Consider the following 22,099-nt stretch of genomic DNA (forward strand, 5'->3'; position numbering starts at 1 on the left):
AGCCTTCACTAAGCTCCCAAATAAACAGACAGTTACACTATGGCAGCGTAAGTGCTGTGTTTGAAAGTGATACAGGGTGTTAATGAAAACACAGGGGAGGGATTCCTAACCCTGTCTGAAGGAGTCTGTGTTAACAGATTTGCCCAAATATTAATGGCAGTGATTATAAAAACTAAAACAGCAAGCCCCAATCATGCTGAGCAGGTTGGTGTTCATCACTGTCACTCTCTGCTTCAGCTGAGAGATGCTTTCAACTGAGAAACAAACCAGGTTTGCTTCCAGACGCAAACTCCCCTTACAGTGAGTGGAACCATTAGACAGGCAGAGACAACCCCACTGGAAAGAGAAGGGAAAGAAGGAAAGCAGAAGGGAATAAAAGAGAGTTGATAAAAATACTCTTCAAAGCACAAAACAAAAAAGTAGAAGTCAAAAATTAGTAAAAGGGGGATGAACAATGCAAAAGAAGAAAAAGGAGTGACATGAGCAGTATGCTAGAGGGCACAGTATTCTGACTCTGCAGAAAATTAAAGAAAAAAAGGAGAAATAAATATGAAAGCATAAAATGACAAAGGGAAGAGAAAGCTGGGAAATGAAGAGAGGAAAAGTGGCATTTGGGTGGACTCCAAGATGTTTCCAATAGTAGTCTAGAGGCTCTTGTAACCCAGAACAGACAGCGAAAGTAGGAACAATGCAGGAAAGAAGAGGAATGGAAGAAAAATAATGATGGATCAACTTTAGATGAATAGATATCACAAACCTGCAGAAATACAGTGCTGTATGCCCTATAATTAATTATGTATTGTAATTTAACTAATTTAGGAAGTGTGGAATTATATTTATATTGTATACACTGAATTGTTCTCAAGAAATGTCCTGTTTTTCAAATAAGAATTCAAGAATCCTGATAAATTATTCAATAAAGCAACCCCATCAACCATCTCTTCCCTGAGTTGATGTAAGAGGCAGGAAAGAACTCTCCCTGGTTGAGATTTTCTGTACCCCTTTTTCCTCCTGGAAGTAAAACACAGATGAAGATAAATAAGAAATAACATCAACTGTGGCAATTTTCAAAAAAGAAATACCATCTCTTAGAATATTTGAGAAATGTCACAAAACCTACTTTTTACTTCTAGTCATGCTTCAATTATCAAACTATGGCATGATAATTTCAAAATGACTTCTCATGTTACATTAAGAAAACTACTAAAACAGCAATTCTAAATTCTTAAATTGCATTTGACTTCAAGTTTATCATATTGAATTTACAAAAGACAAATCTGTTGAAATATCTTGTTGGCAGGTTTTTTTTAAGATGCAACAATAAGGGGTGCCTAGGTGGCTCAGTAGGTTAAGCCTCTGCCTTTGGCTCAGGCCATGATCTCAGGGTCCTGGGATCGAGACCCACATCAGGCTCCCTGCTGAGCAGGGAGCCTGCTCCCACCCCCCCACCCCCACCCCGACCTTCTCCCTCTGCCTGCCTCTCTGCCTACTTGTGATCTCCCTCTCTGTCAAATAAATAAATAAAATCTTTTTAAAAATAAAAGATACAATATACTGCTTTGTTACTACCAGTTTCTATTGTTTCACAAATGGTAATATATAGGTGCAGCAAATTGTATCTAATTGTGATGGTCAATATCATTCAGTCATGTGTACACATCCACATTTTGAGCACAGGAAATTAATAATTATTCTGTCCTTAGATATATCTAAATAAGGATATAAGACGAATTCATTTTTTTATTGGTGCGAGTGAGAGGTATTGAGGAAAACAGTGATTTCAGCCTCATGGAAAGAATACCTAGGTAGGAATATGAGAATTCTGAAACAAAAGATTGCTCTGATTCTAGACTAAAATAAGGAGAATACGGAATAGTAAGCAGTTTCCTTATTCATACTGCAACACATTAGAAAAACCCTTTCTCTTTTACACTAGTACTTGCAATGCCCTTTCCAATTCTCCAAATTTTCCTGAATTTGAATATTTGTGGTTTAAACAAATATTTAAATATTTGTTATATTAAATATTAACCTCTCTGAGGTTAATAATACTTAGTACTTAACTCTCTTTAATGTACAGGAAGATAATGATGCCTGTTTATTTCAGCAAGATATGTGACAAAAATCCCAATATAAATCCCTGATTTAAATAATACATCACAAATCCAAATCTACATCATCTTCCCCATGGTATGACACCAATGGGCTTTCAGTAATTGAACTCGGGTCCAGTCTGAGCTCTGATTAGTCTAAACCAACAACAGTAATCATACTCCCCTTTCCGGGCCTGAGCAAATCAACCTATTTCATTTCCCTGGTGACATTTTGAAGTTAGGTGTATAATGTAAGTTGGCCCAAGGAGAATGAGAAATTTTTGTTTAATAGCTGGCAGGAGGTACCCATTCTCTCCTATTGGATAGAAAAAGGAAGCATGCAACCCACATTGCCCTTGGCAGGTAGCCCACCAGACTATGAGAAGGAACAGTCTTAGGATGACACAACACTGTGGATGACAAAGAGGTAAGACAAAAGGAACCTAGATTCCTGATGACATCTTTGATTCACTGAGTAAAACAACCATGACACCTGCCCTACTGGATGTCCAGTTAGGTGAGTCAGTACATTTCCTGTTATTTAAACCAGGGATTTATTTTGGGATTTGTGTCACATATCTTGCTGAAATAAATAGGCATCATTATCTTCCTGCACATTACAGAGAGTTAAGTACCAAGTATTATTAACCTCAGAGAGGTTAAGTAATTTGCTGAAGGTTGATGAGGCACAAGGAAAAGACCTCAGATTCAAACACTAATTTTTTTTAACTCTAGGCCTATATTCTTTCTATTGTGCTAAACTACCAGATTTGTCTTTTCCTACTAGACAGTAAATTTTATGATAGTAAGAGAGGCATGTCTTACACATTTTGGAATTCCATTCAAAAATGAGGCCCCAGCATGATTTAGAGTGTAGGCTTTCAAAATATATGTTATTTTTTCATTGATATCCCATGCTTTTTTTGACAGAATACCAACAAAGTAAAAGAGAAGAAACTAAAGACTAAATTGGAATTTGTAAGTATCTCTGCAGCCATCTATTTCTTATGACATAATTTATTTTTTTATTTTTTTTATTTTTATTTATTTTTTTTAATTTCTTTTCAGTGTTCCAGAATTCATTGTTTATGCACCACACCCAGTGCTCCATGCAATATGTGCCCTCCATAATATCCACCACCAGGCTCACCCAACCCTCCCACCTCCCACCCCTCCAAAACCCTCAGATGGTTTTTCAGTTCTCATGGTTTGTCTCCCCCTCCAATTTCTCCCAAATCCTGTCTCCTCTCCATCTCTCCATGTCCTCTGTGTTATTCCTTATGCTCCACAAATAAGCAAAACCATACGATAATTGACTCTCTCTGCTTGACTTATTTCACGCAGCATAATCTCTTCCAGTCCTGTCCATGTTGCTACAAAAGTTGGGTATTCATCCTTCCTGATGGAGGCATAATACTCACAGTGTATATGGACCACATCTTCCTTATCCATTCGTCCGTTGAAGGGCATCTTGGTTCTTTCCACAGTTTGACAACTGTGGCCATTGCTGCTATGAACATTGGGATACAGATGACCCTTATTTTCACTACATCTGTATTTTTGGGGTAAACACCCAGTAGTGTGACTGCAGGGTCATAGGGAAGCTCTAGTTTTAATTTCTTAAGGAATCTCCACACTCTTCTCCAAAGTGGCTGCACCAACTTGCATTCCCACCAACAATGTAAGAGGGTTCCCCTTGATTTTGGCCATTCTAACTGGTGTGAGGTGGTATCTCAATTTGAATCTCCCTGATGGCTAGTGATAATGAACATTTTTTCATATGTCTGTTAGCCATTTGTATGTCTTCATTGGAGAAGAGTCTGTTCATGCCTTCTGCCCATTTTTTGACATGATTATCTGTTTGTGTGTGTTGAGTTTGAGGAGTTCTTTATAGATCCTGGGTATCATCCCTTTGTCTGTATTGTCATTGGTGATTATCTTCTCCCATTCCATGGGTTGCCTCTTTGTTTTGTTGACTATTTCCTTTGCTGTGCAGAAGCTTTTGATCTTGATGAAGTCCCAAAAGTTCATTTTTGCTTTTGTTTCCTTGGCCTTTGGAGACATATCTTGAAAGAAGTTGCTGTGGCTGATGTCAAAGAGGTTACTACCTATGTTTTTCTCTAGGATTCTGATGGATTCCTGTCTCACGTTGAGGTCTTTTATCCATTTCGAGTTTATCTTTGTGTATGGTGTAAGAGAATGGTCGAGTTTCATTCTTCTATATAACTGTCCAATTTTCCCAGCACCATTTATTGAAGAGACTGTCTTTTTTCCACAGTATATTTTTCCTCTGCAGCAATCTATTAATCAGCAGATTATAAGCTCTATAAGGCCAGAGGCCATATCTATTTTGTTTTGTTCACTGTTGTATCTCTAATACCAAACATAATATTTGGGATACAGTAGGTGCCAGTGTATACTTTTACAATGAATAATAAATGAAATAAATTTCTAATTTTACATTTCTTCACAAAAATTATTTTCTTCTCTTGAAAAAGTCTGTAAGAGACTTTCTTTCAACTCAGTCTTTGTGAAAAGAATAATTGGACTTATGTTTAAAAACACAAAGAAAGAAAAATGGTATGTCCTTATGTACACCTGTAGTTTATATTTATCATGTATTCATTCATCCATTCATAAAGTATTTATTCATCATCTACTAGGTGTAAAACCCTGAAAAATGCAAAAAATATTTTCCTTTTTTTATTTAAATTCAATTAGCCAACATATAATACATCATTAGTTTCAGATGTAGAGTTCAATAATTCATCAGTTGCATGTAACACCTAGTGCTCAATACATCATGTGCCCTCCTTAATGCCCATCACCCAGTTACCCCATCCTTCCACCTCCCTCCCATTCAGCAACTCTCAGTTTGTTTGTTATAGTTAAGAGTCTCTAAAGATTTGTCTCCCTCTCTGATTTCTTCCCATTCAGGTTTCCCTTCCCTCCCCTACAATCCTCTGTGCTATTTCTTATATTCCTTATTTGAGTGAAACCAAATGATAACTGTCTTTCTCTGATTAACTTATTTCGCTCAGTTTAATACCATACAGTTCCACCATGTCAATGTCAATGGTTACGATTTCATACTTTTTGATGGCTAAGTAATATTCCATTATATATACACAACATCTTCTTTATCCAGTCATCTGTCAATGGAAGTCTGGGCTCCCTCCATAGTTTGGACATTGCTGCTATAAACATTGCCCCTTTGGATCACTACATTTGTATCTTTGGGGTAAATACCCAGTAGTGCAATTGCTGGGTCATAGGGTACTTCTATTCTTTACAGCTTGAGGAACCTCCATACTGTTTTCCAAAGTGGCTGCAGCAGCTTGGAATCCCACCAACAGTGTAAGAGGGTTCCCCTTTCTCCACATTCTTGCCAGTATGTGTTGTTTCCTGACTTGTTAATTCTAGCCATTTTAACTGCTGTGAGGTAGTATCTCACTGGAGCACAAAAATATTTGAAACAGTCCTGCCTAGGGGCACATGGGTGGTTAGGCGATTAGGCAACTGGCTCTTGATTTTAGCTCAGGTCATGATCTCTGGGTCCTGGGCCAGAGCTCCAGGTCAGTCTCTGCACTCAGCAGGGAGTATGCTTACAGAGTCTCTCTCGCCCTCTCCTTTCCCTCTGCCCTTCCCCAACTTGTACTTTCTCCCTCAAATTAAATAAACCTTAAAAAAAAAAAAGTCTTGCCTACAACTGGAACATCTCACCATGGCAGAAAGTAAGAAGGGCTCAAATAATGATAAGGATGTGTCTAAAAGACATAAAAGAGCATTTAAAGGCACTCACAGTAGCAAATCTGAGACAAACTGAACACAATAGTAAATAATGTCAGTAACTGATTATACACCATAGACTAAAATAAGAAACCATAAATAATACATAAGTAAACTGGAAGAAAAGTGACAGTTTTTTCATACAAGAAAAAGTCAACTAACAAATGTAGAAATAATTACGGAATGAGAGACTCTCCATTTCAACCACTGTAGTAATATCTGTTTCAAGCAAGAATTATTAATGGATGCTAAAACTGGTAGGTTTGATCACAAACAGGGTACTTATATAGTCTCAAATTATCTCCTCACAAAATACTGCTTAAAAAGAAAGGGAAAAATAGTAACCCTACAGAAATTTGACACCATTTTAACCAAGTGATCAATGTTAATATTATCAGTAACAGCATAAATAGATATCATGTGCCTCCTGATATGATGCACTGGAAACGATATATCACTTTTGTTGTATTCCTGCCAAAAATGCATAACCTAAATTTAATCATGAGGAAGTATCAGATAAATCAAAATTGAAATAATTCTATAAAATAAATGGCCTACCCTGTACTCTTCAAAAAAATGTCAAATGTCAAGGTCATGAAAAACAAAGAAATATATGCATTAAAGAAGAACGAAAGACTTGAGAATTAAATGTAACATGTGATCCTGGGTTGGGTTCTACTGAAGACTTTTGCTCCTGCTATAAAGACATTAGTGGGATGATTAGCAAATTTTTAATAGAACCTATGAGTAAGATATTAGTGTTAATTTCCTAATTTGGTTTTGTACTGTAAATATATTTTAAAATGCCCTTGTTTTTAGGAAATAAAAACTGAAAAATTTAGGAGTAAAGAACTATTATGTCTGCAATTATAACGAGAGAAAATAATATATATCTATATTTATATTTATATATATTTACATATATAAAATATATGTTATTTATATTATATATAATATAATGATTATATAATAACATAGTATATAATTATATATAATATATGGTATATATTATATTATATAGATCTATAAAATATATTAATATATATGTATATAATACATTATAAATTGAATTATGTTATATTAAATATATATATAGAATGATGAGGTAACAGGGTAAAATGTTAAGATTTGAGGGAGTAGGGATATACAGGAAGTCCATATACTATTTTTGCAACTTTTCTGTAGGTTTACTTATTTATTTATTTATTTTAGAGAGAGTGAGAGCTGGGGGAAAATGGACGGCAGAGAGAGAGGGAGAAAGAGAATCTTAAACAGGCTCCACGCTCAGCATAGAGGCGATGTGGGGCTGGATCCAGCAACCCTGAGAATGTGACCTGAGCCGAAATCAAGAGTCAGACACTTAACTGATAGCGTCACGCAGGCACCCTTAGGCTTAAAATTATTTTAAAATAAAAAGGTTAAAATAAAATAATTAGAAAAAATAAAATACAAAATATAATATAGTGTCTTCATAGTTCATAGTTTACTAGATAAAACATACTGCATGTGATGCTCCCATCCAAAACTGTCACTTACCACCTTCATCAGACTTCGAGTCCTCACACAATCTGATCCCAGTCCAGGCTTCCAACCATAATTTCCTATTTCCTCTTTCTTGATCACTATAGTCCAGTCAAACTGAAGATTATACTTATTTTTTCTCTCTTCTTTTGTTCATTCTCTGCCTATAATCCCCTTAGTTCCGTTATCCTAATTCTAAATTATGCTCATAAAAAACCCTGCTTCACCAACTGGATATAATCCTTCCTTTAATTTCCTATAAACTTTTATATTTCTACTATGCTATCAATCACTTCCTAATTTCTACTATGACTATGTGTTCATATTTCTTTATCTCTTCAAGCAGCCTAGAAGATCTGAAAGAATAGGACCTAAGTTTTATTTATGAAACTAGTACAGTGACTTAGACAATAATAGAGATTCTACGTTATTGATAACAGAGATAATAATAATGATGATGATGAGAACAATAATAAAAATAGCAGGTAATTCCTGAATGCTTACCACATGCCAGGTACTGTTAAATGATTTATAAACTTAGGGAGACAAGATGCGGGGAAGTAGGAGGAGGCACCGTTTCAACCTGTACCCTAAAGTGAGCTGATTACCTACCAAAGAACTCTGATCACCCATGAAATCAGCCTGAGATTAGAATTATACACTTTTGGATCTCTACGGGAGCAGAAGACACCAGTGGGCAGGTAAAGCAGAGTGGGAACATTGGACCAATATTGGAAGATAAACCAAAGGGGGAGGGAGCCACCGGAAGCAACCCACTGGAAAGTAATACCCCAATAGGAGAGTGCCCTGCATCTGGGGACCAGCATTAACTTGGAGTCTGGTTGAAAGCACTCAAAAAGAGCAAAAGGATCATGGGGGAAAACTGTGGGAATTGGGGCAGTTAGGTACAGGGGCTTAAGTCCCCTGACCCAGGACAGCTACTCCTGGTGCTGAGCCAGAGAGAGTGCGGCAGAAAAGCCAGGTCTTGGTCCCTGAGCCTCAGCACACCTGAGAGCACCTGGGTGGCTGCGCCCATGAGGGTGAGGGAGCCTCACCAGCCTGCAGAACCACAGCCTTTGCACTCTCTGTGTCCAGAGCTATCAGAGCTTGAGTTGCACCCCACACCCTCCCCTGAGAGATGTGCGTGCTGGCGCCAGCCCAGCACTCTCAGACCCCGGAGAGTCTGAGCACTCCCAGCCTGGGGCCAGCAGGAAAATCTCAGTGTGCGATCACTGCTTGAGACCTCTGGGGTGGTCTGGAGCTTCCTGGGTGGTCTGGAGCTGCCCAGGTAGCCATGGCTATCTTGGTTTTGGGTACAAGCGGGAGTTCCTGTGACCCCAGAGACTGTAACTGCGAACGTGCTCTGCCAGCAGCAGAGGAGGAATTTATGTGCTCTAGAGCTCCCAGAGGGGAACAGACTGAGGCTTCTCTCTGAGAGGGAGGTCTAGGTACAGTTTGCATTCCTCTTAACCTCCAAAAACCATCAAAAGCCACCAAGGGGAGAGAAAACAAACAAAAAAAACCTAGAGAACAAAAGCCTGAAAAACCGGTTTCCTCAGAGCCCACCCCCTTGATGGGGGCAGGAGGACTTAACTCTAGCAAGACTCCCTGAAAACCACGGCAGGCCCCTGCCCCAGAAAACCACCAAAAAAAAAAAAAAAAAAGGACAAGAGGACAACCACCACTATTTCATAGATACAACTTTTATTTTCAATTCGTTCCCACTATTCTGGTTTTCTTTTTATATATAACTTTTTAAGCTATTTACCATCACAGTGAGATGTCCAGTACATCAAATTCCATAATAACCTTTTAACCTGAACTTTTTAATACACATACCTGTGCTTTTCTTTTGCATTTCTATTTTTTAATTTTTTTAATTTAATTTTATTTTAGTTTATTCTTTTTTAATATTCATATAGAGATAAGCTTCAAGGTAACCCCCTTTCCTCAATCAATGCTACCCCTATAGGTAAACCAGTTTTTAATCCCCCTTTATCTTAGGAAAGTTGAGTCCTTTGACAAAGGTAACAAGATACATCCAGGAAGAATCAAAATAACCTTCCTGGCCCACACTGAGAATTTATAACCACTCTCCCATCTTTTTCTTCTGCCAGTGTTTTGGTGTACTTGTTTTTGTCCTGGTAGTATATAAATCTTTTATCATGGGGTGCTTTTTGATGAGGTTCTTTTTTGTTGTTTTTATTTATTTATTTATTTTTCTCTTGTCATTTAATTTTGTTGGTCTTTTTGTCTGTTTTTGTTTGTTTAAATCTTACCTTGGGGCCCATTTGGGCTGGGCCTTCTCTTTTATTTTATCTTTCTTTTTTTTCCTGTCTCTTTCTCTCTCGTTTTTTTTCTTTTTTCTTTCTTTTGGGTGGGGACTCTTGATTGCTCAGAAGCGTTCCAGGGTGTACCTTGCCTGCACCATGGTCGATACATTCAGCTACACATCCATTCAGCCATCTTTCACCAAAATGACTAGGAGGAGGAATGCCCAACAGAAGAATAATTCAGAGACTGGTCCTTCTGCATCAGAGCTATTGGATATGGACATAGACAGTAGGTCGGAAAGGGAATTCAGGCTAACAATTATCCCGGCACTAGCTAGGTTGGAGAAAGCCATGGATGACAAAATGGAATTGCTTAGGGCAGAAGTGAAAGCCACCAGGGATGATGATCACAATGTTCTCAATGAGTTCCAATCTAATCTAAATTCTCTAAAAGATAGCATAACTGAGGCAGAAGATAGAATTAGTGATCTGGAGGACAAACAGATAGAGAAAAAAGATTAGGAGGAAGCCTAAAACAAACAACTTAGAAGCCACAAAAACAAAATTAGGGAAATAAATAATGCCATGAAATGTTCCAAAGTCAGAATTATTGGAATCCCTGAGGGGGAGGAGAAAGAAAGAAGACTAGAAGATATAGTTGAACAAATTCTCCATGAAAATTTTCCCAATTTTGTGAATGGAACCAACGTTCATGTACTAGAGGCAGAACGGTCTCCCCCCAAGATCATAGAACCCAGAAAGACCTCAAGACACCTGATAGTGAAAATGATGAATCATAATTATAGACAGGAGCTCTTGAAAGCAGCTAGGGCAAAGAAATTCCTTACGTACAGAAGGAAGCACATCATAATAACATCAGACCTGTCCACAGAAAACTGGCCAGCCAGAAAGACATATTCAGAGCACTAAATGAGAAGAACGTGCAGCCAAGAATACTTTATCCAGCAAGACTAACATTCAAAATGGATAGAGAGATAAAGAGCTTGCAAGACTGGCAAGGTTTAAAAGAGTATGCAACCACCAAGCCAACACTGCAGGAAATATTAAGGGGGGTTCTCTAAAAGAGGAAAAATCCTAAGAGTATCATTGAACAGAAAGAAATATATGGAGACAATCTATAGAAACAAAGACTTCACAGGTAATACGATGTCAATAAAAATGTACCTCTCAATAATCACTCTAAACATGAATGGCCAAAATGCGCCCATAAAATGACAAAGGGTTGCAGATTGGATAAAACGACAGAACTCATCCATAGCTTGTCTATAAGAGACCCATTTCAAACCTAAGGATACAACCAGACTGAAAGTGAAGGGATGGAGAAGGATCTTTCATGCCAATGGGCCTCAAAAGAAGGCTGAGGTAGCAATTCTCATATCAGATAAATTAGATTTTAAACTAAAGACTGTAGTCAGAAATACAGAAGGACACTACATAATTCCTAAAGAAGAAAAAATGGTTCAACATTCACAAATCAATCAATGTGATAGAACAAATCAACACAAGAAGAGAAAAGAACCACATGGTCCTCTCAATGGATGCAGAAAAAGCACTTGACAAAATCCAGCATCTGTTCCTGATTAAAATGCTTCAAAGTATAGGGACAGAGGGAACATTCCTGAACTTCATAAAATCTATCTATGAAAAATCCACAGCAAATATCATCCTCAATGGAAAAAAGCTGACAGTTTTCCCGTTGAGATCAGGAACATAACAAGGATGCCCACTTTCCCCACTATTGTTCAACACAGTATTAGAAGTCCTAGCAACAGCAATCAGACAACAAAGTGAAATAAAAGGTACCCAAACTGGCAATGAAGAAGTCAAACTCTCTCTCTTCGCAGATGACATTATACTTTATATGGAAAACCCAAAAGACTCCACCCTCAAACTACTAGAACTCATACAGCAATTCAGTAATGTGGCAGGATACAAAGTCAATGTACAGAAATCGGTTGATTTCTTATACACTAACAATGAAAATACAGAAAGGGAAATTAGAAAATCGATTCCATTTACTATAGCACCAAGAACCATAAGATACCTGGGAATAAACCTAACCAAAGAGGTAAAAGATCTGTACTCAAGGAACTACAGAACACTCATGAAAGAAATCGAAGACACAAAAAGATGGAAGACCATTCCATGCTCTTGGATTGGAAGAATAAACATTGTTAAAATGTCTATACTGCCTAGAGCAATCTATACTTTTAATGCCATTCCGATCAAAATTCCACTGGTATTTTTCAAAAAGCTGGAGCAAATAATCCTAAAATTTGTATGGAATCAGAAGAGACCCCAAATTACTAAGGAAATGTTGGAAAACTAAAACAAAACTGGCGGAATCACATTACCCGATTTCAAGCTTTACTACAAAGCTGTGATCACCAAGACAGCGTGGTACTGGCATAAAAACAGACACATAGACCAGTGGAACAGAGTAGAGAGTCCAGATATGGACCCTCAACTCTATGGTCAAATAATCTTCGACAAAACAGGAAAAAATATACAGTGGAAAAAAGACAATCTCTTCAATAAATGGTGCTGGGAAAATTGGACAGTTATATAGAAGAATGAAACTCGACCATTCTCTTACACCATACACAAAGACAAACTCGAAATGAATAAAAGACCTCAACGTGAGACAGGAATCCATAAGAATCCTAGAGAAAAATATAGGCAGTAACCTCTTCGACATCAGCCACAGCAACTTCTTTCAAGATATGTCTCCAAAGGCAAAGGAAACAAAAGCGAAATGAATATTTGGGACTTCATCAAGATCAAAAGCTTCTGCGCAGCAAAGGAAGCAGTCAACAAAACAAAGAGGCAACCCACGGAATGGGAGAAGATAATCACCAATGACAATACAGACAAAGGGATGATACCCAGGATCTATAAAGAACTCCTCAAACTCAACACACACAAACAGATAATCATGTCAAAAAATGGGCAGAAGGCATGAACAGACTCTTCTCCAATGAAGACATACAAATGGCTAACAGACATATGAAAAAATGTTCATCATCACTAGCCATCAGGGAGATTCAAATTGAGATACCACCTCACACCAGTTAGAATGGCCAAAATCAACAAGACAGGAAACAACGTGTGTTAGAGAGGATGTGGAGAAAGAGGAACCCTCTTACACTGTTGGTAGGAATACAAGTTGGTGCAGCCACTTTGGAGAAGAGTGTGGAGATTCCTTAAGAAATTAAAAATAGAGCTTCCCTATGACCTTGCAATTGCACTACTGGGTATTTACCCCAAAGATACAGATGTAGTGAAAATAAGGGTCATCTGTATCCCAATGTTCATAGCAGCAATGGCCACAGTTGCCAAACTGTGGAAAGAACCAAGATGCCCTTCAACGGACGAATGGATAAGGAAGATGTGGTCCATATACACTATGGAGTATTATGCCTCCATCAGGAAGGATGAATACCCAATTTTTGTATCAACATGGATGGGACTGGAAGAGATTAAGCTGAGTGAAATAAGTCAAGCAGAGAGAGTCAAGTATCATATGGTTTCACTTATTTGCGGAGCATAAGAAATAACACGGAGGACATGGGGAAATGGAGAGGAGAAGTGAGTTGAGGGAAATTGGTAGGGGAGATGAACCATGAGAGACTATGGACTCTGAAAAACAGTCTGAGGGTTTGGAAGGCAGCTATGCTCACCACTATACCACCAACGCTGTACCAGTCTGAGGGTTTGAAGGGGCTGGGGGTGGGAGGTTGGGTGAGCCTGGTGGTGGGTATTATGGAGGGCACATATTGCATGGAGCAGTGGGTGTGCTGGATAAGCAATGAGTTCTGTCATACTGAAAAGAAATTTAAAAAATAAAAAATTTAAAAAATAATAATAATAATAATAAACAGTAATTTCATGAATAAAATAAAACCAAAAGCTCATAAAAAAAGTGATTTAGAAACTTACAACAATCCTGAGGTAAGTATTATTATTATTCCCACTTTATAAATGAGGAAATAGAGACGGAGGGTAAAAAAACTTATTTGAGATCATGTAGTATGCGTTAAAAATGCAAATAAAGCCTATATTCATTCAACTACATCATGCTGCTAGTTTTTTCCTAGTTTTCCCTCGTTTCTTTCTATGGATACCTTTATTCAATGATCTTAGATCTTTTGGAGAATGAAAAATACAAACTTATGTCCCCAAAAAACAGGATAAAAAAAAAAAAACTAAGTGAATAACAAATTGTAAATTACAGAAAACAGAATAGACTACTTCCAAGTCTTTAGATAGATACTGATTTTTTAAGGTTTGAAGCAGAGCACCTAACAAGGAAAACATTGTTAAATACAGAAAATTTGAAACTTCAGTATTAAAAAAAAAAAATACCAAGTGAAACAGAAAGCAACGGAACTGGAAAATATTTACTCTATAAGCTATAAAAGATTAATATCTATAATTTCAGAAGAGGTTATTTAAATACTGCTGCCTCAGTCTGTTACTATAACAAAATACCATAGACTGCATGGCTTATAAACTTCAGAAATTTATTTCTCACAGTTTTGGAGGCTAGCAATCCAAGATTAGAGTACCAGCACCATCAGGTTCCGGAGAGAGCACACTGCCAGGTTGCAGACCACCAACTTCTCACTGTATCTTCACATGGCAGAAGGGGCAAGGGAGCTTTCTCACCTCTTTAATAACAACAGCACTAACTCCATTAATGAAGGCTCGGTCCTCATGTCCTAATCACCTGCCAAAGACCTCACCTCCTAATACCATCTCATTGGCATTAGGATTTCAACATATGAAGCTGGGAAGGACATAAACATCCAGTCTACACCAACTGCATATTAAAACACATAGACTGGGGCACCTGAGTAGCTCTGCCGGTTAAGCAACTGCCTTTGGCTCAGGTCATGATCCCAGGGTTCTGGGACCAAGCCTCACATGGAGCTCCCTGCTCTGCAGAAAGCCTGCTTCTCTCTCTCCCCCTGCTCATGCTGGCTCTCTCACTCTCTTTGTCAAATAAATAAAATCTTTATAATATAAAAAAATAAATCAACATAGACAACTAGCAATTAAATGAACAAGGAAGAGCCACTGGAAGAGCCATGAAAATACCTATACCCTTTGATCTAGTAATCCCACTTTCTAAAATTAATGCCAAAGAAATAATTCAAAAGAGGGGAAGAAATGTGTATGATTGAGAATGTTGATTATGGTGTCATTTTTTAATATGATGAAATCAGAAAAATTTTATCCCACAGCAGTAGTATAGTTATGAAAATTATTATATATCTACCTAACATAATATTCTGAATCTATTAAAAATCCAATTTTAAAAAGTTTAACAACATGGAGAGATGTTCATGATGCAATATTAGCTAAATTATAAAAGCAAATTTTAACAATTCTGTATGTATTTTCTTGGTAGCTCATATTTAAACGCATGTCACTGGGTTTGGAAGCAAATGGAACACAATTGCTAAAGTACAATGTTTGTCACTAAATGCTATTTTGGGGGCAATTCTTATGTATATAACTGCAGCCAGCTTTTAAAGGGACTGAACTAAAAGCAAAACAGTTAAGCAGAAAAACATTCTACATCTTTATAATAGCAAAGTTATTCAGTCAAGAAAGAAAGCCAGTGTAAAAAAACCATTTTTGTTGTTTAGAATAATTAGCCTTTGTAATTTTTTTTAATTTCTCCAAGTCAAACATACACAAAGACTCAACTCTGCTGGCCTAAATACTCAAAACACATTAGCTACATGAGTGCTTCTCTCAGCTTGTTATCTTTTTTTTTTTTAAGATTTTATTTATTTAACAGACAGAGATCACAAGTAGACAGAGAGGCAGGCAGAGAGAGAGGAAGGGAAGCAGGCTCCCTGTTGAGCAGAGAGCCCCAGTGCGGGGCTCAATCCCAGGACCCTGAGATCACAACCTGAGCCGAAGGCAGAGGTTTCAACCCACCAAGCCACCCAGGCGCCCCTCGGCTTGTTATCTTATAGGGCTTTTTTCCTGGGTGAATATTTGCTTCCTTATCTATTTTTCTTTCCTTTTATTTCCCTATTACTTTGAGTCTGCACAGAATTAACAAAGGTTATCTTGCTCAGAAAGTGGCACACTTCGATTACATAGTATAGGTATATATCAGCACCCACTCATTCATTGATAAACATATTTGAACATTACTCTAAAGCACTATAATAAGTACCAGAAACATAAAGCACAGGGGCACCTGGGTGGCTCAGAGGGTTAATTAAGTCTCTGCCTTTGGCTCAGGTCATGATCTCAGGGTCCTGGGATCCAGCCCTGCATTGAGCCCAACATAGGGCTCTCTGCTCAGCAGGGAGCCTGCTTCCCTCTCTCTGCCTGCCTTTCTGCCTACTTGTGATTTCTCTCTCTCTCTCTGTCAAATAAATAAATAAAATCTTTAAAAAAAAATAAAATATTTTAGAAAAAGAAACACAAGGAACAAAACACGGTTCATGCCTTTTTAAGTATTCATATTCTAAGAAGGGGTAAACATTTTATAAACAGTATTATTCACTGGGATAAATACTACATGAGAATTTATTCATGTTGTGCTATGAGACTATAATTGGAGGAAGGACTAATTCTACCCAGCATAATTCCTGGTAATTCTACCCAGGAAAGTTTCATTTGGTAAGTGAGGAAGTAACATTTGAACTGGATTTTAAAGTATAGATGGTTTTTTTATTTCATAGAGAATTTCTGCTCATCTCCCTCTCTTCTTAAAAAAAAAAAAAACTGTCATTAAGTGCCATTGTGTTCAGAATTGGACCTAAGCATAAGAATATTTACTTGCATATTATTGCTTTTTGTACTTGTTATAAAGACAAGAAGGTGATATTCTTTAAATTCCCTAAAAAGGATCACATAAGATGTTTTGTGCATTGGCTGCCAAGAAGGTTACAAAATGAACGCATTAGTTTATTTGAATTAATGTGGCAACATCACTCAATAAAACCAGTTATTCATTGAGCAGCTACTGTGTGCCGTGCCCAGAGTTTTTGCTAAATATTAAAGATAAGAGATAGACAAAGCAGTGCCCCTATCCTCACTGATCTAATAGGGGAAACAAATAAAAATGATTCAAAAAAATTAGCCTATATTACAAACTCTATTCAACCACCTAGTTATTAATTTCCTCACATAATACCTAAGAGCACATATTTTAGAGCAAACCAAATCCAGTTTGTTTTTTATAACCAGTACAGATGTGTTTAATTTTTTAATAAGAGCAATATTGCAAATTAATTTACTAAAAGGAAGATAAATAGCCAAAAGTAAAAGAAAAAAAGAAAGTGAAGGAAAAGGGCTACTTGTAATCCTTCATTTGTAGATAACTATCATGAATATTTGGCTGTATAAGCACCTAGAGCAAATACTTTTCCATAACATATTTTTCTTAGTTAACTGTTACTGTACTTCCTGTTTCTCTTTTCTACAGTTCTATTCATTCCCTGATACATTTTTTAATAAAAAATTTAATTGACAGGGGCGCCTGAGTGGCTCAGAGGGTTAAGCCTCTGCCTTCGGCTCGGGTCATGGTCTCAGGGTCCTGGGATCGAGCCCTGCATCAGGCTCTCTGCTCAGCGGTGAGCCTGTTTCCCCCTCTCTCTCTGCCTGTCTCTCTGCCTACTTGTGATCTCTCTCTCTGTGTCAAATAAATAAATAAAATCTTTTTTTTTTTTTTTTTGTAAAGTGCTGAATGGGAATGAAAACTAGGCCTGTTTGACTTCAGTTACCAGGATCCTTTTTTTTTTTTTTAAAGATTTTATTTATTTATTTGACAGAGAGAGAGGTCACAAGTAGGCAGAGAGGCAGGCAGAGAGAGAGGAGGAAGCAGGCTCCCCGCGGAGCAGAGAGCCTGATGCGGGGCTCGATCCCAGGACCCTGAGATCATGACCTGAGCCCCGAAGGCAGCGGCTTAATCCACTGAGCCACCCAGGCACCCCATAAATAAAATCTTTAAAAAATTTTTAATTGACATAATTATAGACTGACAGGCAGTTTTAAGAAATGACATGGAGAAATGCCTTGTATACTACATCCATTTTCCCCCAGTGGTAACTAAAATACTATATAACACAATATTACATACAGTACCCTGTCACAACCAGGATACAGCCGTTAATAACACACACTGATCTTATTTCTATTTCCTCAGTTTTACTTGTACATGTGTGTGCACATGCATGCATGTTTAATTCTGAACAATTTACCACATGTGTAGGTTCCTGTATCCACCACCACCGTCAAAATACTGAACACTCCAATAGCAGCAAGGATCCCTCTTGCCATTTTATAACCCCACTCCCTTCATCCCATCCCCATTTCCATCCCTAACTCCTAGCAAACCACTAACCTATCTTCCATTTTTAAAATCTTTTCATTCCAAATATGTAAATGAAATCATATACTATGTAACTTTTTGAAACTGACTTTCTCACACTCAGCATGATTCCCTGGAGATTCCTCCAAGTCATTCTGTATATCAATAGTACATCCCTTTTCACTGCTGAGTTCCGTGGTATGAATGCACTAGAAATTGTTTAACCAGTCATCTACTGAGGGACAACTGGGCTTATTCCAGATACCTGCTACTACAAATAAAGCTGCTGGTAATATCTGTGTATAGGATTTTGTATGAATATATTGTAACTGCATATTTATCTTATAAGAAGGTGTTAAACCCCTTTCCCAGAAGGGTTGTGCCAATTTCCATTCCCATCAAGAATGTACAAGTGATCCAAACCTAGTTTGAGTTTTCAATGTGCAGCATCTTTACCATATGAACTTTGTTGCATGTGCTTTTAACACAAGGATGTTAATGGTTCAGAGCTGTTGCTGGAATTAAAGGAAACAACACGAGTGGAACAAAAAGTAACAAATACTAACAGAGAGCATAGAGTAATGGTTAAGAAGAGAGACCCCATGTTAAAAAGTCTTGCTTTAGGAACAAATGCTTGAAGAAAGGAAGAAGTAAGGGCTAGGAAAAAAAAGAAGAAAGAAGAAGAAGAAGAAGAAGACAACGAAGACGATGAAGACGAAGACAATGAAGACGACGAAGAAGACAACGAAGAAGATGAAGACAAAGAAGAAGACGAAGATGAAGACGACGAAGACAATGAAGATGAAGAAGACGAAGAAGATGACGAAGAAGATGAAGAAGACGAAGAAGACAAAGATGAAGACGTAGTAGTAGTAGTAGTAGTAGTAGAAGTAGTAGTAGTAGTAGTAGTAAGGGCTGGATATCAGAAGGAAGGAGAATAGGAACTACAGATTAGTGCCCTCTTCTCTTCATAAGATCACAAATGCTTGCAAAGGCATTTTATCCTAATGGATAAAATGGGTAAAAAGCACGGGCTCTGAAATCAGACAGTGTGGATTTGAACTGCACTTCTGTCACTAACCGTATGACTTGGGTATGGTACTCTTTGGGCTTTAAAATCCTCATCTGTAAAATTCTGATACTCCTATTTACTTCATCAGACCATTGTGAAGATTAAGTATTGATACACATAATGGAATTAGAATCCTGCCTGCCGCAAAACTGTTAGACATTATTATCTTTTTAAACATATTCTTTGTCTCCATTTTACATATTAGCTATGTGACCTTGGACAAATCATGTAACAGTTGCTGAGTCTCAGTTTCCTCATCTATACAAAAACAAAAACAGAAAAAAAACCTTATAGAACTGTTATAAGGATTGAGTGAGATAACATATTTATGATAACTGGTGCATAACAAATATGAGATCAATGTTAATTCCCTTCCTTTCCTAATCACCAATTATTTTACTATATTGTAAGACCAATATTTTCCTCATTTCTCCCATGAGTCAGGCTGTCATCTGTCATTTTCCTAGGAATATGCCTTTGTACAGCTGCTTAATTTGCTACATAAAGTTTTGAGTGCACAAGCTTTACAGCAAACTGTATTTTATTAGCCTGGAAATGTCCTTATGCTCAATTTCTGGTTACAAACTGTTTTTGGATAATTGAGTTTTAAAAACGTGGCTCTCTAAAATAGAACAAAGTTATTATTATGATGATTAATTCTGTTTTCAAGAGTGAAATATATGAAGTAAACACAATCACAGCCTCATCTTGTCTAACAATGTATTGGGATTGAACAGGTACTGTCTGTGAGTGGATATAAAAGCAGAGCAGGGAGAAAAGGGGATTCCTGTGAGAAGCTATAGACAACTGACATTGAGTCAGTCTGTTGATTCTAGGTGACCCTATGAATTAGATAATTTGATTCTGTAAACTCAAAACTATTAAGATCTCAAGTAAACCCCTCTCAGAAACACAGCAGCACTTTGACATGCCCATTTAACTCAGGAGTTTTGACTCGGGGACATTTTGGTATTGGGGCATTTGGATACTTCCTAAAAGCTGAAAGATGAAAACTTTTATGATTACTGTGCACCATGTGTTAAGACAGGCACATCATCCCTAAGTCTCAATCCTTTGAAATGAGTTCAAAGAGGGGTGGGGAGAGGGTGGGGATAGAAATTGGTTAAAATTCAGATTCCTTTAAAGATGGAGACAGAATGAGTGAAGGGGTTGTTTAAGAATGAAATAAATCTATGTAATGGGAGGAGATTCAGGGATAGAATGAGGGACAAACAAAGATGAGGTGAGGGTAGTACACCTTCGAGTAAATCTTGAAAATGAAAGGAAATCATGTTTACACTCCTTGGACATCTCAGTAAGGGCTACCTGCCATTTTAAACAGAATCTATGAATTCTTGGAATTTTACTCATTTCTTAAACAGTATGCACTTGCATCTCAAAATTTACTACTTCTCCTTTATATCTGTAATGGTCACTTATAGGGACTTTATTTTAGAAGAAAAATCTGACTGCTGGGTAACGGGATTCTTTCCATCTTCCATTTGAAACTCTAAATGATAAAGTGAAATTCTTCCTACTAAGTTAGCAGTCAGAAAGAAAAACAGAGTGGGTGACTCAGTTGGTTAAGCATCTGCCTTCGTCTCAGGTCATGATCTCAGAGTCCCGGGACTGAGCCTCAAATCAGGCTCCCTGCTCAACGGAAGTCTGCTTCTCCCTCTCCCTCTGCCACTTACCCTGCTCAGGTACACACACACACACACACAGTCTCTGTCTCTCTGTCCATCATAAAATAAAATATAAAATAAGAATGAAAGAAAGACACACAGAATATAATGAATGCATTGAGGTTAAGCAAAAGGAAATATACTGGACTGCAGGAGGATCAAAACAGGCATCAGGGAGTCAAGATGGCAGAGAAGTAGCAGGCTGAGACTATATCAGGTAGCAGGAGATCAGCTCGATAGCTTATCTAAACATTGCAAACACCTACAAATCCAACGGGAGAGCGAAGAGAAGAAGAACAGCAACTCTAGAAACAGAAAATCAACCACTTTCTGAAAGGTAGGACTGGCAGAGAAGTGAATCTAAAACGATGGGAAGATAGACCGTGGGAGGAGGAGCCGGCTCCCGGCAAGCGGCCGAGCAACGGAGCACAAAATCAGGACTTTTAAAAGTCTGTTCCACTGATGGACATTGCTCCAGAGGCTAAACCGGAGTGAAGCCTACGCGGGGTCAGTGTGGCCCCAGATCCCGCAGGGTCACAGAAGGATCGGGGGTGTCAGAGTGTTGCAGAGCTCGCAGCTGTTAGAATGGAGAAGCCGGCTACAGAGACAGAGCCGAGGACTGAACTCTCAGCTCGGGGTTACCTTGAACTGGTCGCGGGCTGGGTGAGCTCAGAGCATGGCTGGAGGCTAGGAATACGGGAGTGATTGGGTGCTGTCCTCTGGGGGCACACTGAGGAGTGGGGCCCTGGGCTCTCGGATCCTCCGGGCCGGAGACTGGGAGGCCGCCATTTTCATTCCCGTCCTCCGGAACTCTACGGAAAGCATTCAGGGAACAGAAGCTCCCAAAAGCGAACCCGAGCCGATTACTTAGTCGGGCCCCAGGTAAGGGCGGTGCAATTCCTCCTCCGGCAAAGACACTTGAGAGTGACTACAACAGGCCCCTCCCCCAGAAGATCAACAAAATATCCAGCCAGGACGAAGTTCCTCTATCAAGGAAAGCAGGTTCAATACCTAAGACAGCAGCGGAATTCCAGAGGAGGAGAAAGCAAAGCACGGAACTCATGGCTTTCACCCCATGATTCTTTAGTCTTGTGGTTAATTCAATTTTTTTTTTTTAAGATTTTTTATTTATTTATTTGACAGAGAGATCACAAGTAGACAGAGAGGCAGGCAGAGAGAGAGGGGAAAGCAGGCTCCCTGCCGAGCAGAGAGCCCGATGCGGGACTCGATCCCAGGACCCTGAGATCATGACCTGGGCCGTAGGCAGCGGCTTAACCCACTGAGCCACCCAGGCGCCCCTAATT

This window comes from Meles meles, chromosome 8, assembly GCF_922984935.1.
Source record: "Meles meles chromosome 8, mMelMel3.1 paternal haplotype, whole genome shotgun sequence".
Taxonomy (NCBI): domain Eukaryota; kingdom Metazoa; phylum Chordata; class Mammalia; order Carnivora; family Mustelidae; genus Meles; species Meles meles.